An 18,925-nucleotide genomic window follows, 5' to 3' on the forward strand; every position below is an offset into this window, starting at 1 on the left:
TTTTATAGCTCTAAACACAATAAAAAATAAGAAATATCTCAAATCAATAACCAAATTTTACAAGTAAAAGAACTAAAAAAAGGGGGAATCTAAACTCAAAGCTAGCAGACTAAAGGGAATAACAAAGGTTAAAGAAGAGATAAAATAGAAAATAGAGAGAAAAATCAATGAAATCAAAAATTGGTTACTTAAAAAGATTAATAAAATTGACAAACCTTTAGCTAAGTGTATTAAGAAAAAAAAATACTCAAATTACTAAAACAGGAATGAAAGTGATGACATTACTACTGCTACTACAGAAAGAAAAAAGATTATAAGAGAGTACTATAAATAATTTTACACCAGACAACTGGATAACCTAGATAAAATGAAAAAGTTTTAGAAACACAAAACTTACCATGACTAAATCATGAAGAAATAGAAAATTTGGTTATACATATAACTTGTAAGGAGGTTAAATGGCAATCAAGTCTTCCAACAAAGAAAAGCCCTGGACCTGATGGCTTTGCTGATACAGTCTACCAGATATTTAAAGAAGAAAAAATGCCAATTCTTCTCAAACTTTTCCAAAAACAAACTGAAGAGGAGGGAATAATTCCTAATTAATTCTATGAGGCCAGTATTACCTTAATACCAAAGTTAAACAAAAATACTTCAAAGAAGTATAGACCGATATCCCTTATGGAAATTGATGCAAAAATCCTCACCAAAATACTAGCAAACAAAATTTAGGATTATTTTAAAAGACTTTGACCAAGTATGATTTATTTTTGGAATGCAAGGATGATTCAACATATGAAAATCAATCCATGTCATATATCACATTAAAAGAATGAAGGAGGCCGGGCGCGGTGGCTCAAGCCTGTAATCCCAGCACTTTGGGAGGCCGAGACGGGTGGATCACGAGGTCAGGAGATCGAGACCATCCTGGCTAACACGGTGAAACCCCGTCTCTACTAAAAAAAAATACAAAAAAAATAAGCCGGGCGAGGTGGCGGGCGCCTGTAGTCCCAGCTGCTCGGGAGGCTGAGGCAGGAGAATTGCGCGAACCCAGGAGGCGGAGCTTGCAGTGAGCGGAGATCTGGCCACTGCACTCCAGCCTGGGCGACAGAGTGAGACTCCGTCTCAAAAAAAAAAAAAAAAAAAAAAAGAATGAAGGAAAAAAGCACATGATCGTCTCAATTAATGCAGAAAAATTATTTGATAAAACTTAACACCTTTTTGTGATCAAAACGTTCAAAAAACTAAGAATAGAAGGAAATTACCTCAACATAATATAAGCCATATATGAAAAACCCACAGTGAACATTACACTGAATGATGAAAGACTGAAAGCTTTTTCTCTTAAAGCAGGAACAAGGCAAGAATACCTGCTTTCTTCACTTCTATTTAACATAATACTTGGAAGTTCTACTCAGAGCAATTAGGTGAGAAAAATAGATAAAAAGCATCTAAATTGGAAAGGAAGAAGTAAAATTATCTCTATTTACAGACCATATGATCTGGTCTGTCTAAAAGACTAAAAACCACACACACACACAGAGTTAGAATTAACAAATGAACTTAGTAAGACGGCAGGATACAAAGTCAACACACAAAAATCATTTGTAGTTCTATATACTAGCAATCAACAGCCTGAAAAGGAAATTACAAAAGTAATTTCATTTATAATAGCATCAGAAAGAATAAAATACATAGGAATCAACATAACCAATGAAGTGAAAGAATTGTATAATGAAAATTACAAAACCCTGCTGAAATAAAGAAGACTAAAATAAATGAAAGCATGTTTCATGTTGATCAATTGGAAGACATAATATATTAAGATGCCAATATTACTTAAAGCAATCTATAGATTCAATGCAATGACTATCAGAATTCTAGTGACGATTTTTGTAGGAAAAAGTCTTTCCTCACGCCTATAATCCCAGCATTTTGGGAGGCCGAGGCAGTGGATCACCTGAGGTCAGGAGTTCGAGACTGGCCTGGCCAACATGATGAAACCCCGTCTCTACTAAAAAAAATACAAAAAATTAGCCAGATGTGGTGATCCATACCTGTAATTTCAGCTACTCAGGAGGCTGAAGCAGGAGAATCGCTTGAACCCAGGAGGTGGAGATTACAGTGAGCTGAGATTGCACCATTGGACTCCAGCCTGGGCAACAAGAGTGAAACTCCATCTCAAAAAAAAAAATAAAAGAAAGAAAAAGTCCTTCCTAAAATTCATATGGAATCTCAAGATCTCAAGAGACCCCCAAAAGCCAAAACAACCTTGAAAAAGAATAAAGCTGAAAAACTAATACTTTGTGATTTCAAAATTTACTACAAAGCTACAGTAATCAAAACAGGGTGGCACTGACATAAAGACAAACATATAGACCCATAAAATAGAATGAAGATATCAGAAATAACCCTTACATATATGGTCAAATGATTTTTGATAAGAATGCCAAGACTAGTTTTTGGGGGAAAGGATAGTCTTTTCAACAAATGGTTCTTAGAAAATTGGATATCAATATGCAAAATCATAATTTCTGGCTCTTCCCCAACACCATATACAAAAATTAACTCAAAAGGAAAAAAAGATCTAAATGTAAGACCCAAAAGTATAAAATTGTTACAAGAATGCATAGGGCAAAAGTTTTACAACATTGGGTTGGGCAAATATTTCTTAGGCATAATATCAAAGGCATAGGCAAAAAACTAAAAAAATAGACTTTATGAAAATTTAAAAAATTGTGCACAAGAAGACAATATCAACAAAGTAAAAAGGTAACCCACAAGATAGGAGGAACTATTTATCAATCATGTATCTGATAAGAGATTATTATTCCAGATATATAGTGAACTCCTAAAATTCATCAACAAAACAACCCAATTTAAAAATGAGCAAAGGACTTGACTAAACAATTCTCCAAAGAGGATATAAAAATGGCTAGTAAACACACAAAAATATGCTCAACATTCCTAATCATTAGGGAAATGCAAATCAAAACTACAATGAGTTATTATATAATCCCCAATACAATGGCTACTATCAAAAAGAAAACAAAACAGAAAAACAACACATGTTCCTGAGGATGTGGAGAAATTGAAACTCTGTGCACTATTTGTAGGAATGCAAAAGAATATAGTTTTTGTAAAAAACAGTATGACAGTTCATCAAAAATTAATAGAATTACCATAAGGTTCGGCAATCCCACCACTGGGTATTTGCCCAAAAGAATTGAAACCAGGGTCTCAAAGAGACATTTGTACAACTATGTTCATAGAAGTTATTCAGAATAGCTAAAGCATGGAAGCAACCTAAGTGTCCTTTGACAGATGAATAGATAAGCACAATGTAATTCTGACGCACGCTACAACATAGATGAAACTTGAGAACATTCTACTAAGTAAAATAAGCTATTCATAAAAAGACAAATATTTTATGATGATTCCACTTATATGAGGTACTTAGAGTTGTCTTAATTAACAGAGACAGAAAGTAGAATGGCTGTTGTCAGGAGCTGGGAGGAGGGGGAAATAGGGAGTCACTTTTTATGTAAATGCAAAATAGTTTCAGTTTTACAAGATTAAAAGAGTTATAGAGATGGATGGTGGTGACGGTTGCACAACATTATGAATGTATTAACACAAATTTATATACTCAAAAATGGTTAAAATGGTAAACTTTATGTTATGTGTATTTTAATATAATAAAAGATAGAAAAAATCCACTTGGGCATTTTAAGAGAAAGATTAAAATAATTTCAGGAGAAGGAATTTCTGAAATTTTTCTTCCTTCCCCTCTTTTTCTCTTTCTATTTATTGTCCTTTTCTCTTTTCTTTTCATCCTTTTTCATTTTTACTGTTTCCCCCTCTCTTTCTCTGTATCCTTTTCCTTCTTCTTGTCTTCCTGCAACATACCCTGGAGTTTGTGGTATTCATGGTAGGAGGTCTTTGTAAACTTAAGTGTGTAGGAATAAAGGTAGCTTGGCTAGGTTAAGGGTTACTATAGAGTAGAGCAATGAATAGTAGAAAAGTAAGTAGGAGATAGATTGAAGAGGGTTGGAAATGCCTTGCCAAGACATGGTGATTCAGAGTCATTAAGAATGAGAAGGCAGAGGAAATAAGATATATAACATTTTTTCATTATTCTGAATGTGAATTTAGACCTAATCAGTATTTCTCCAGAATTCAGAAGAACAGAAATGTTTATTCTGGGTCATGACTACTCTTGTGAAAGTATCAGGTGATAATGGTGAGCAGTAGCATTCATGTTGTAAGGACTCTGTGTCTGAATTCAGCCTTCAAATTCCAGTAGATAAGAAAAGGCGAGGTAGGGTGCTGGCAAGGGAGGATAAAGAGAATTGTACCTTTCTATTTCCTCCTTGAGAGTATGTTCTGTTCTTATAATGAATCCAACCCAACCCTTGCTTACTCACATACTTCTCTACTTGGATTTTTGTACTGAAGGTATCAGTTCTATCTTTAAGGCTCCCAGATCAGAAGGTTTCCTTTCTCTTTTAGACTTTCTGCCTTACAAAGAAGTTTTAGCAAAGTCCAACAAAGCCACGATGCTTTTTAAAGCCAGCTCTGTTTAAATTGTGCCCAGGTAATTATAATTTCTTTAAAGGTGGCCATTCCTCTGGTAATATGTATTCACACTAAAAAAGATATTTTGAAATTCTTTAACAGCATATTAAAATGCAAATCGGTCTTCCTATTAAAGATTTCTTGAAGTTCTCTGACAACACATTTAAATGCAAATTGCTAAAGTGTAGATGCTAAAATTAAAATGGAGAAACATAATACACCTCCATGAAGGGGCTGAAGTTTTTATAGGCAGAGAAGAAAGTGCCCACTGGTCTCTTGCATTCTCATCACTGTCAGGGGCAGTGACCAGGTCTGGACAACCACACACCTACAAAAACAATCCCACCTCCCATCTGCTCCTCGTTTTTTTGCACTTAATTATGCAAAATGGATATGAGCAGAATAGACTCATTGCACCTAATAACCAGAGCGCATTCTCTTTCTTCCTTCCATGTCCTGTTGTCTGAACAGATACAGGAAAGCAAAGCTACAGACCCACTGGTACCATTTACTTCTGCAATGCTGCCTTGCCCTATTTACAGCCCTTTGGAGAGTTCTCCCCTTTCTCCCACTCTCTCTAAAACTGTATTGTTACAAGAGGCACATCCCCATGGCAACAACACAAGTGAACGCTTTCCCAGTTCTGCTTTTGTGACACCACAGGGTCCTTCTAATTATTCCAAAGAGTGTCATGGGATTCTCAAAACAAAATTAGTTTTAATTTACTCTAAATTTAAAAATAAATATGTGCCATTCTGGTTTGGGAACACTGAGTGGCGAAGGATGTGGGCTGTGAGAGGGTGGTGGTGGGAGTGAAGTTAAATAATGAAATGAGGATCTGCTCAAAAAACTTGAAAATTTAATGTTAGAGATCATTTCAGGACTGTGTGTTTTCTTAAGAACAATGTGAAGTGTATTCGTAATCCCTAAAACGTGGCTCCCAGATTAATATTCTTAAAACAAGCTGTAGCATGACGAAAGCTTTTCTTGACAAGGGTGGGTATTCTATCCTGATATTGTTATTCTAGGTTATGTGCCTTTAGGACTTTTCTAAGTGGCGCTGGGAAAATTTTCTGATGAAATAAACAGGTTTCTTTAGTGCTCTTCATTGGAACTTTTGTTTAAGAAGTAATGTTTAGTTATATAAATAATACATGAATACATTTTCCCTTAAAGGCTCCTTTGCCTTAAACCCTTCTCTTCTCCCCAAAGTAAACCCCTATTATGAATTTGATATGTATTGTTGCAGATAATTCTGAGACACATCTTAGGCAATATTATAAGAATTGTGTATTTTTTGTAAAAAGAATGACATCATTCTATTATATAATTTTGTCTCTTAACAATATCTCTTAGGAGGTTACTGATATTAATGTTTATAGCTTTAGTTCACTTATTTGCCTTTAGTATTATATCACAGTTTATTTAGCCAGTCCCTGAGGGGTAGACATTCAGATTACTTATAATCTTTCACTATTACAAATAATACCGCAAGGAATATTTTTGCATGTGGTTCATATTAGGGTAAAATCTTAGACATGAAATTATTATGATGCTAATTTTAAAAGGAATTTGTTACTTTCTCCTAGTCTTCTAGTTCTGACAGAGACCTAGAAGCATTCCTTTTTGACCACTAACTTCTGATTTACTGAAAAGAAAGGTTTCATTCCCTGTTGAAGCTCTATTTCACCAGGCATGATGGCTCATGCCTGTAATCTCAGCACTTTGGGAGGCCAAGGTAGGTGGATCTCTTGAGGTCAGGAGTTCAAGACCTGCCTGGCCAACATGGTGAAACCCTGTCTCTACTAAAATACAAAAACTAGCCACGCATAGTGGCTTACACCTGTGATCCCAGCTACTCTGAAGGCTGAGGCATCAGAATCTCTTGGACCTGGGAGGCAGAGATTGCAGTGAGCAAAGATCAAGCCACTGCACTCCCACCTGGGCAACAGAGCGAGACCCTGTCTAAAAAAAAAAAGAAAAAAAAGAAACTCTATCCCATAATCTATGTAAATTAAAAATAACAGTATTGCAATAAATTATAACATAATGACAGTCATATCCTGTGTTTTATATACAGTATAAATGACAGGGTGTTAAGCAGAGCTCTGAGTGTAGAGAATATCATTTTTTTCAGTGTTGCTGTATATCCATAGATTTTATATTCTTTCCTGTGGGTGAAAAACTCAGCATTTTTCCCTGAAGTGTTTTATTTCTCTTTGAAAAGTTTGATGTAGGGCAGAAATAACAATTTACAATTGCATAGTTCTTTGTGCTTTTTGGTGAGCCTCCTAGTCTGGAAGTGTTGAATTGTCTTGTGAATTCAGGGAATGTAAATAGCTGAATGCTGCTGCTGCTGCTGCTGCTGCTGCTGATGATGATGATGATGGTGATGATGGAGATGAGACTGCTCCATTGGACTGATCACAATCTTTGCTGAAGTAAAACATCACAAACTGCTAAATAACTTCCTTTTGTAGACTGCACACTAAGCTTAATTAGAGAAAAGACAAGCATTTTCATGATATAATTTCAATTATTGACTGCTAAACTTGGAAAATAACTCAGACCATCTAACAACCTCATATTATATCCAACAAAATTGAGTATCAAAGAGATGGTATATCCTCCCCAAGATCACTTAGCAAGACAGTGGCAGGGCTAGCATTATCAATGTGATTTTTTAAAATTGATTTTTGAAAATATTTACATTGCATTTTGCAATCCTATCAGAATAAGAGATCTAGTTATCTCCAACCTTGTTAGTACTTGCTGTTGTTAGTGTTTAGATTTTAACCATTTTAATAGGTGTGTAGTCATAGCTTGTGGTGGTATTAGTTTTCATTTACCTTGTGACTAATTATGTTAAGCATCTTTCATGTGCTTATTTGCCATCTGTATATCCTCTTTGGGGAACTATCTGTTAAAAACTTTTATCTAGTTTTAAATTGGGTTATTTGTGTATTTCTGTTAAGTTTCAAGATTTAAAAAATATATATTCAGAATATAAATACTTTGTTGGGTACGTTATTTGTGGCTATTTTCTCCCAACATGGAGCTAGTCTTTTCATTTGCTAAATTTCTAAGAGCAAAAGTTTTAAATTTTGAAAGAGTCACATTTATCAATGTTTTATTTTATGGCCTGTATTTTTGGTAGTGTATCTAAGAACTCTTTGTCTAACACAAGGTCTCAAAAATTTTCTCTTATGTTGTCTTCTAAAAGTGTAATAGTTTAACATTTTCATTTAAATATAGAATTCATTTTAAGTTCACTTTATTTAATGTGAGAGGTAGAAACTTTTTTTGTATATAGGTGTTTAATTGTCAAGCACCATTTGTCGAAAAAGCTATTTCTTCTCTATAGACTTTCTTTTGGACTCATCAAAAAAAATTTTTTGTGTGTTTATTTCTAGAATCTTTAGTTTGTTCTATTCTTGTATATAATTCTCCTTTTATCAATACCACTTTGTCCTGTTTACTGTAGTGTTAAAGTGTTAAAAAAAGTGTGACTCTTCCAACTTTGTTCTTATTTTTCAAAATTGTTTTGATTATTTTTGTTTGTTAGCCTTCTTATTAGAAAATTAGAAACAGCTTGTCACTACCTCCAATAATAGTCCGGCTGAAATTTGGATTTGTACTGTATTATATGTATAAATCAATTTCGGGGAGATTTGAGGAAAATCAAAATTTTAAAATATTGGTTTCCAATTGATGAGATGTCACTCTACTTAAGTTCTTCTTTAGTTTCTTTCATCAGTGTTTTTTGTAGTTTTCAGCAAAAGATTTCGTACATATTTTGTAGGATTTATCCTTAAGCATTTCATTTCATCGAGACTTAAAAACTTGTTTTCCAACTGGTTATTACTTATTGTAAAAAAAATGAGATTGATTTTTGTGTATGGACCTTGAATCCATGACTGTATTGAATTCTAAGAGTTTTTCTTGTAGTCTAAGAGCTTTTTTTGTAGACACATTGATATTTTTTATGTAGACAAATATGTTACCTATGAGTAGAGACAGTTTTATTTATTCTTTCCTAATCTGTATGCATTTTTTAAAATTTTTTGTGCCAATTGCAATGATGAGGAATTCAATTATGATGTTGAAGAGAAGTGGTAAAAGTGGGTATCGTTACCTTGATCTCCATTTTAGGGAGAAGGTATTCGTTTTTTGGCTGTTAATTTTAATAGTAGCTGCATGTTTTTATAGAGATCCTTAACCAGGTTAAGAAAGATGTTTCAGTCCATTTTGAGCTGCTAAGACAAAATACCACAGAGTGGGTAATTTATAAGAAACAGAAATTTCTTTCCTCATAATTCTGGAGGCTAAGTCTAAGATCAAGACATTGGCATATTGCAAGGACCTTCTTGCTGTGTTATCTTGTGGAAGACGGTGGAAGGGCAAGAGAGTGTGAGAGAGAACAAGAAGGGGCCAAGCTCACTTCTTTAACAAATCCACTCTAGTGATACTTATATTAATGTATTCATGAGGGCATAGCCCTTGGAACCTAATCACCTTTTAAAAGTCCTACTTCTTAACATTATTACACTTGGGATAAGTTATAAGCCTGTGAATTTTGGGAGACACATTCAAGTCATAGCAAGATCTCTTCTATTTCTCATTTGCTAAGAGTATTTTAATCGTAAATGAATCTTACATTTCTCCTCGTCTATTGATGTGATTTATATGACTTTCTTCTTTGGTGGATAAGTTGATTTATTTTCAAATAATGAATCTACCCTGCATTCCTAAAATAAACTTCACTTTTCTCAGCCTATATTTCTTTTAATGTATTACTGGATTTGACTTTTTAATATTTTGTTGAAGATATTTTTGTTTATGTTTATTAGGGTTATTGGTCTGTAGTTTTTATTTCTTATAGTTTCCTTGTCTGGCTTTGATATATCAGAGTAATGCTGGCATCATAAAATGAGCTAAGTAGTATACCCTCCTTTCCTATTATCTGGAAGAGATAGTAAGGAATTCAAATTATTATTATTTTTCCTAAATGATTAATAAATTTACCAGTATAACCATCTGGGCCTGGAGTTTTGTTTGTTGGAAGTTTATAATTTATAAATTAAAGTTTTTTTAATAGCTATGTAACTATTATAGTTATCTACTGTTTCTAGAGTAAGTTTTGGCAGTGTATCTTTTAACTGGTACATTTTATCTAAATGGTTGAATTTATGACCATAAAGTTATGCTTAGTTTTCTCCCATACTTCTTTTAATGTCTGTGGAGTCTATAGTGATATATTCTGATATTGATAATTTATGTTTTCTCTCTCCTTCTTTTTCAGTCTGGCTAGAGATTTATTACTTTTCTTGATCTTTTCAAAGAATCTACTTTTAGTTTAGTTGGTTTTAAAAAATATTTTCCATTTTATTTTTATTATTTACTTCCTACTAATTAGTTTTAAGTTCCATATGATGTTCTTTTCCTTGTTTCTTAGGGTAGAAACTTCAGTTATAGATTTGAGAATGTTTTTTAGTTCTAATGTAAGCATTAAATGTATGCATCTTCTTTGAAGCACTGCTTTAGATGCACTCTTTACATTTTGATATGTTATCTGTTCATTTTCATTCAATTCAGAATATTTTCTACCTTTCTTCTAGATTTTTCTTTGATTCATGAACTATTTAGAAGTGTGTTGTTTAGCTTCTCAAATGTTTGGGGATTTTTCAGATATTTTTCTGCTATATTCCTGTCCATTTTCTTTTATGATCAGGAAAAAGACCTTGTATTATTTCAATTAAAATGTTTTGAAGTTTGTTTTTCTGACAGCATATTGTCTGTCTCATTGAATTTTCCATGTGTACTTGAAAAAAGCATGCATTTTACTATTGTTGAGTGGACTGCCTAAGGTTAATTAGGTCAAGTTGATTGATAGTGCTGTTCAGGACTTCTATATTCTTGTTGATTTTCTTTCTACTTGATTTTTTGATTACTGAGAGATAAGTGTTAAAGTTTCCACCTGTAATTGTGGATTTGTCTATTTCCTCTTCCTGTTAATGTCCATTTGTGCTTCATGTATTTTGAATATCTATTATTAGGTACAAATATACTTAGGATTTTTGTGCCTCTTTGGTGAATTTTATGCCTTTTTTTAATCACTTTGTAATGTCCCTCTTTATCTCTGGTGTGATATTGTGAAATACATATTTGGTCTTTCTCTTAATTTTCTGGCATATAGCTCCTAAAATCCTTAAGATTTCTGAAATGATAATAATGTATTTTGTAAGCTAGTGAAATAACTGGTGGATAGTGGCTGGTCACCAGAAAGACCAAGGCAAGATTAGAGGGTTGAGACTTTCACCCCCACCTCCCAACCTCTGGGAAGTAGAAAAGGTCTGAAGGTTGAGTTGATCACCAATGGCCAATGATTTAATTAATCATGTCTATGTCATGGAGCCTTTATAAAACCCAAAAGGACTGTTTGGAGGGCTTCCATATAGCTAAACATGGGAGATTCTTTGAGGGTGGCTCCCCAGAGAGGACATAAACTTCATGCCCCTTCCCAAGTGCCATGCCTCACCCATTTTTTTTTTCATCTGGCTGTTTATCTACATTCTTTATTATATCCTTTATTAATAAATCAATAAGTATAAGTAAAGCACTTCCCTGAATTTTGTGAGCCACTCTAGCATATTAATCATATCCAAGGAGGGGGTTGTGACAATATTGATTAATAGTCAATTGATCAGAAGTATAGGTGACAAACTACTATTTGCTTTTGACATCTAAATTTGGGGACAGCCTTGTAGGACTGATAGGAAGAAACAACCTCCACACATCTGATTTCAGAAGTGTTGAGTGTTGTGTTGAGTGAAGAGTAGAAAGCAGGAAAAGCACTTTGGTTTTTCCTATCTCTTATCTGGTCATTTTCCTCATCCTGAGTCTACTATGTCTAATATTTATGTAGCCCACTCTTATGACTGGGTCTGACTTAATGACAGAGGAGCAGGAGAGAAGTAAGAAAGACTCTTCAAATCACAGGGACTTCTTTTTCCAGTTCTCTGGTAATAGAGAACTGTATCCTCTCAGATTATCTAAAAATCTGTACAGGAGTGTAGGCTTATGCCTGAGGCTTGCCTGGGCCCAGCCAAGGAGAATAAAAAGAAAAATTAAACTAAATCACTATTCCCCTCACTGTATCCATCCTGCAGTGGTACCCTTTCCTGGTACCTCAGCCACCAAAAGAGTGGGAATTGAATTTCTCTTGTTTTCTAATTACATCTGCTGCATGGTCTTAGGATTCAGGCTTTGTGGAGTTTAAGTTGGGAGATATGAGGTAAAACAAGTAGGAATGTCTCCACCCTGTTGGTTAGACCACCAGCTCTATTATTTACTTTTTGTGTAATCAGATAGTTGCCTTATGCGTGCTGTCTAACAGTTTTAGCCATAATCAGTGGGAGAGAAAATATGGAGTGAATTTACTCCATCTTAGTTGGAATAATCATTTCAGAAAATAGCTTTTATTTTCATTTTATCCCATACTGTGGACAACTCAGAAGACTTTCCCACTACTGTATGTCCCTTTGGTCAAAAATATCTTCTTAACTTGTTCTGTTATTATGCCTGAAGTCCCTATATTATGTACTACTTTAAACAAATATAACTGATGCAAATGCAACACCTAAATATTTTCAGCCAATTGTGCCTTTTAAAAATTAGCTTAATAGGTAATTACTAGCATAGAGCATAACCAAGTGATAACAAGAACAAAAACAAGGGACAGAAATTCCTTGATGGAAATGAGAAAGAAATCCTGGAGACTGGTTTTCCAAATACTACTGTTTGGTAAGGCATGAACAAATATATTCCTGAGCAAATGAAGGGCAAATAAGGACTTGCATTACTTGGAGGATATAAATCAATAGGTATTGGGTTGTATCAGTAATTATCCATTTGGTTGTAATCACAGAAATCTAACAATATATTTGGTGTAAGCTAAAAAGGAACTCTATTTACAAACCCAAGGATAATATGGCCTCAAAAATGGCTGGATCCAGTTACTCAAATTATTCAGCCAGGAACCTGTCTTCCTCCTTTTCATGGCCTGTGTAGCTTTCTGTTCTTTTAGGTGGATTATTACCATGATATGATAAAGTCACTAGTTAACTCCAGATTCCTAATCTCCCCTCAGAACAACTTTAGCAAATAGAATATGTTTCTGAAAATTGTAATTGAATGTCAAAGACTTGCCTTGATTGGTCTGGATTGAGCTATTTTCCCATTGTCCAGACCTAGGTCTGGAAACAGGAAGTGGATTCTGCTGTTGCAAATAGCATGGACTACTAGAGAGAAAAGGGCAAATGCTCTGGGAAATTTGAGGTCCTGCAGCCATAAGAAGAGAGCATTGATTCTGGAAAGACAAAACAAGAGCTATCCACTGTGTAGGCAGTGTTGAAAGAAGAATGGAAAACCATGAAAAGAAATGCTTCCTATTTTGCAGTGTGGCTTAGAAGCCTATTTTATGTTAGAAGAAAAGCTCAAAGGCTGGTTTTCTAAAACCCTAACAGTAACAATTCTCTCAAATCCAGAGGAGGAAGTGAATATGCTGAGTTTTTGTAGTCACTGATTTTAGCACTGATATGTATAGTAAATGCCATTCTCCAGTAATATTGAATGGCATTTACAAAAGACAGTCCGTGCCTCTTTTTAAAAACTAATTGCTACCTGCTATGTTTTGTTACTTATAAAAACTGTAAGGAACATATTTCAAGTTAAATAGACTGCTTTTCAAGACGAAAAGTATATCAGATCCACTTTTTATGTCAAAATCTTTATAGCTAAGGAAAAAATCACTAGGAATTAGAAAGAGAACATTGGTTAAAGACAAGAATTTGGAAGAAAAGGAGATTGGGCATTTCTAAAGATATAGATGCCTCTTTTTCCTCTTCCAAAACAATCACCATAAACTAGTTTCCTCAGGATTCAGAGTTGAGGGTCACAGCCAGAATCCGTAAGTGACCACCTGAAATATGCCATCACAGAAGCACCTCAGGTGAACCACCACCATTCAGCGGCTAATAGGGGCATGGAGGTGAGGAACTTGGAGACAGAATTTGCTTCATAAAAGATCTAGTCCCTACACATCAGAGAAGTTTGTAGGATGGTGTGAGAAGGTCTTGGCAAGGTGTCATATAAGATTGTTGCTGCAGCTGTTATATCACAAAACAATTTCCTGGGAACCAAGAAAGGGACCAGAGACTGAAGTAAGTTTCCTGCTGCAAATGCCAGGGTGACTGTTTAGCACTTGAGAAAATCTGAGAACCTAAAATTAGTTTTCAACATCTTTGCCATAAGAAGAAAAAGAAAAATAACAATGACACAAATGCTTCAACATTTTATTCAAAGTATGCCATATAGAGTAGTTGGCATAGCTATCTTTAACTGTCTGAAAGCATCTCAGAATGAAACTTACTTACCAGCCGCTTAATGTTCTCTCTTTTCATTTCTTCTCCAGCCCTTCCCATTTTCTCTGCCAATTCCTTCTGTCACGCAGCCCTTCTTTATCCATCCATCGCTTATGTAGCATCAAAGGGCCTTAGTGTGATTTGTATGCCCCAGACATCAACATGGGAACACATTGACTTTGCGTTTTTTGTTTTTCTGTGCACAGCACAAATATACTGTGGGTCTTTCACTGGGGTCTATGTAAAACACTTTGATGATGCACATGTGCCATTTCACCCTACAAATATGGAACTAATGAGTCATGAAAGAAGCATTTCTATTTTAATTAAAAATTACATTCTACATTGCTGTCTATTTTGCAAATGTAGAGCTATAATCTTGAATGCTGGTATTTTGTGATTGGTATTATGTGAGCTGACACTACAACACACTTGCAGTAAAAGATATTTGTCAGTTTTTGCCCATTTTTCCAAAACTCAAAATATCAGGCAGAAGAATTCTTAGATGCACAGAATTTTTCATTTCAACCACAGGCCTGAGTCTCTGAAAAATGTGTGATTTTAATGGCTGCCATCCTAATCTTTTTTTTTTTTTTTTTTTTTCAGATAAAATAGTTAAGTCATGGATATCGTGATGATATTTTGGCAGGAGGGTTTTTATTTTGTTTTCAATCATCACCAATTGCCCAGCAGAATTTATTTGATCTGAAACCTGGAGGTTTGGGGATTTTTTTTGTTTGTTTTGCTTTGTTTTTAGATAGTTCTCTTTATTTCTTTATGTCCCTTGCTACTTTGTTTGAGATGATAGCAAACCTCATAGACATTACAAGTGTGTGAGTGAAGATACCTTGTCACTTTCTAAAAAATACCTTCATTTAATATTTTTTCTCCAACTTAGTGAGTTATAGGTGTGGGTGAACCTATAGATTCTCTGACAGAGGCATCATTGTAATTTCCACTGTCATTTTTGAGAATTGATCAGGCTGTACTTGATCTATAAAAGTGTATATCCTTTCTCAAAAGCCTCTAAGATTTGTGATGGAAAAAAGTCACTTAACAAATAATATATACTTCTACAGCTTATATTGCAAGCCTTAAATTGAGCTGCACTACTTAACAATTCAATTCAACAAATGTACAAACATTCATCATGACCCACCTACTGTGAGAGATGTTAGTACTGTGAAGTTGAATTAAACATTGTTTAGGCATGGGGGCTGGTGTCGAAGAAACAGACGGTATCACTTATTGGCATTCAGCATTGTACTTTTGAGTATGTCATTTATTTTTGCTCTAAAATACTTTTTACAAGGAGAAATTATGCCCGTGTCTCTATGATTAATTTTAAGAGTATTGCAAAGTCCTTTCATACATATTGAGTTACCTAGAATTGCATTAATGATATCATGGTAAGTTACTGAGCATGTTTGGTGAGGAAAAAATCTATCTTCTATGGTAATTGTAGTAATGGCAGTGGTAGTAGCAATAGTAAGAACAATCATAATAATAGGCCTGACACTTACTGAGCACTTACTATGTACCAGGTATGATTCTAAACACATTTTATTATTTACCTCACACAATCCTTATGTATTAGTTTGGGTTCTCCCAGAAGCAAATATGATCCAAGACAGAATTAAACATGTAAGCATTCTGTTGGGGGAAATGCCTATGGGAGAGAATGGGGAGGAGCTGGGAGTGGCTGGAAGGTCTCTCTGGCCATGACACAAGTTTTACCTCAAGTGAAAGAGAGAGGGAAGGAGGTTAGATGGAAACATCCTATATTGCCATCCGTCTGTGGAAGATTAGGCAAGATGGTCAGAAAGTCTCTGATCAAAATTGGCCATTGAAGAAGGCTCGTGTCTTCCACAAACAGGCCTGCCTTAATACTCTCCCTGTGTTTTGTCATCAGTGAGGAAAAGTCGGTGTGAGGCGGGACACCAGTGCAAATGCTGCTGTGGATTTCAGAGCACAGCTGCCGGGTCCCTTGGCCAATTGATCAGTTATGCTCCTTATGATTGGAAGACTGTTCATTCATTCTTGCCACCACCATACCTTACAGCAACTCCATTCTACAGACAGGCAAACTAACAACAGAAAAAGCATCAATAAGTAATCCATCCAAGTTAACAGCTGATACGTGACAGAGTCAAGATTCCAATCCATGCAGTTGGTTGTCAGGTTCTATGCTTTAATCTCAAGATCAACTCCCAAGGTAATACTTGATACAAGGTTATAGTCTTTAATAATATTATTATTATTCTTCTTTTTGAGACAGAGTTTCACTCTTTTCACCCAGGCTGGAGTACACTGGCGTAATCTCAGCTCACAGCAACCTCCATCTCCTGGGTTCAAGTGATTCTCCTGCCTCAGCCTCCCGAGTAGCCGGGATTACAGGCATGTGCCACCTCATCTGGCTAATTTTTGTGTTTTTAGTAGAGACGAGGTTTCACCATGTTGGCCAAGCTTGTCTCAAACTCCTGACCTCGTGATCCACCTGCCTCGGCCTCTCAAAGTGTTGGGATTGCAGGCGTGAGCCAATGCCTGGCCCTTTAATATTATTAAAACAAAAACCTTTACAGTGATTTACAAATTGTAAAGTACCATATGAGGATATAGAGCATTGAGTTTTAAACTTTAGTATGCATACAATCACTCAGGTATTTATTGAAGATGTAGAATAGCCCCTCACTGTACAGATTCTGGCTTCACAGGTCTGGAGTAGGGCTTCAAAATTTACAGTTTCAAAAGCCATCCCTAGTGATCCTTTTCAAATGATCCTTGAATCAGACCTTTACAAATACTGCCCTAGAGAAAAAATCTAGTCTTGGGGACAGAAAAGAGTGGCTTAAATTCTGATTGTGCCAATTTCTAGTTGTAAGACCTTGAACAAATTGCTTAAATTTGTGAAACTCAAATTTGCAAAATTGTGAACAGGGATGATGCTAACAGCGATAATTAACCCCATAGGGCTCATCAACTTGTCGTGGGTTCTCCCTGTTGCATGAGATGTGAGAGCATTGCTTGGCACCCTGGGGAGCACTGCACAAATGTAGGTGAGGATGGCCTCTGCTTGCAGGAGTGCTGTCACCAATGGCATAACCAGATTAGACTGCTCCAGCAGATGGTTGGTGGACCCTGGCTATTTGTGGGTATGTCATATACTTCAGATTTAGGCATGTTTAGTACTTGTCCTTGAATCTAGGTGAGAAAAAGGAGGAATGACATTAGGCAGTCAATAAATCAGAGAATACATTCCTCTTTTATTTCTGCAGTAAGGCACATTAGGTCTCCAGAAAGCATCCTGGTTGGCTGGGTGCGGTGGCTCATACCTGTAATCCCAGCACTTAGGAAGGCCGGGGCGGGCAGATCACTTGAGGTTAGGGGTTCGAGATCAGCCCTGCCAACATGGTGAAACCCCATCTTTAGTAAAAATACAAAAAGTTAGCTGTGGTGCATGCCTGTAATCCCAGCTACTCAGGAGGCTGCATGTAATCCCGTCGTGGCACATGCTTGTAATCCCAGCTACTTGGGAAGCTGAGGCAGGAGAATCGCTTGAACCCGGGAGGCGGAGGTTGCAGTGAGCCGAGATTGCGCCATTGCATTCCAGTCTGGGCAACAATAGCGAAACTCCGTCTCAAAAAAAAAAAAAAAAAAAAAAGCAAGCAAGCATCCTGGTCATGTGGGAAGCTCTGGAATGGGATCCTTAAAAAGACATTTCACTGGTGTTTTCTTCATGGCATGACTGCTGGTACCTTTAAAACTTAACGATGATAGTAAATCAGAATGTGGTGGAAGATGAAGAAAAATTTTCATTTATGGTTTGTTTCTTTCTCAGGCTTCCTATGGGAACCAGAATGTGCCCAGAATCTGAAGTCTATTGCATTTCACCCTGGAATATTTAATGTTCTGACACCCCATGAGAGCAAATTGCAGGGATCAGCACAAAAACCTGCCTTCTAAGGATTTAAGAGGACTGAGGTTTAAAACAGTGATGTGTCTGTCATTAATAAATTTTACCTGTCTGTAGAGATTGCTTATCACTTGTCTCGCACTAGCTTTCTTTTGTCTGCCTGGGAAACACCAGCTGGTAGGAGAGGGCTGCCTGTTGAAAGGGTACTGCCACACACATTCTCTCTACTGATTCCATGCTCGTGCTTTCCTCCACTACCTTATGTTCTTGAGCCAAGAATCTTAGCAAAGCATAAAGCCACTTAGCCTTCCTGAGCTTCTGTCTCTTTATCTGTAAATTGAAGGTGATAACACATGCTCTATTTCTTTCCTTTTTCTTTTACACAACCAAACGAAAGCTGAATAACCTATCTATTTCAATGAAAATCTGATAAGATAGAGGCAACCCCTTCCTTAAGAACCTAATTGGTACTAGATTATGATTATACATTAAGGTACCTTTAATACTAATCTCAATTTCCAATAAGCAAAATATTATAAATTAAACTTTTATTTCTGGAAATGCATCTTATACCACAAAATTAAGAGAGCTATCAAAAAGACATGCAATTTAATCAAATCCAAGTGGATCTGTTAATAAACATTTATTAAGAGACATTTTAAATAAACATTCATTAAGCGTAGAAGACCAAACAATAGGCCAGGTGTGGTAACTCATGCCTGTAATCCCAGCACTTTGGGAGGCCAAGGTGAGTGAGTCGTTTGAGTTCAGGAGTTTGAGACCAGCCTGGGCAACATGGTGAAACCTTGTCTCTAAATATATATATATATATACACACACACACACACACACGCACACACACACACATACTTGCAAAAATTATTCAGGCAAGGTGACGCGTGCCCGTAGTCCCAGCTACTTGAGAGGCTGAAATGGGAGAATTGCTTGAGTCCCTGAGATGGAGGCTGCAGTGAGTCGAGATCGCACCACCACTGCACTCTAGCCTGAGCAG

At 35.9% G+C, this 18,925-nt stretch overlaps 1 protein-coding gene across 6 annotated transcripts in view; it reads left to right on the forward strand.

Annotated features, from left to right (window-relative positions):
- KCTD16 (potassium channel tetramerization domain containing 16) overlaps positions 1-18,925 on the forward strand; it is a 313,564-nt gene that overhangs the window by 107,794 nt on the left and 186,845 nt on the right. The gene's annotated exons all lie outside the window — the stretch shown is intronic.

The sequence above is a fragment of the Papio anubis genome, chromosome 5 (genome assembly GCF_008728515.1).
Source record: "Papio anubis isolate 15944 chromosome 5, Panubis1.0, whole genome shotgun sequence".
Lineage (NCBI taxonomy): Eukaryota > Metazoa > Chordata > Mammalia > Primates > Cercopithecidae > Papio > Papio anubis.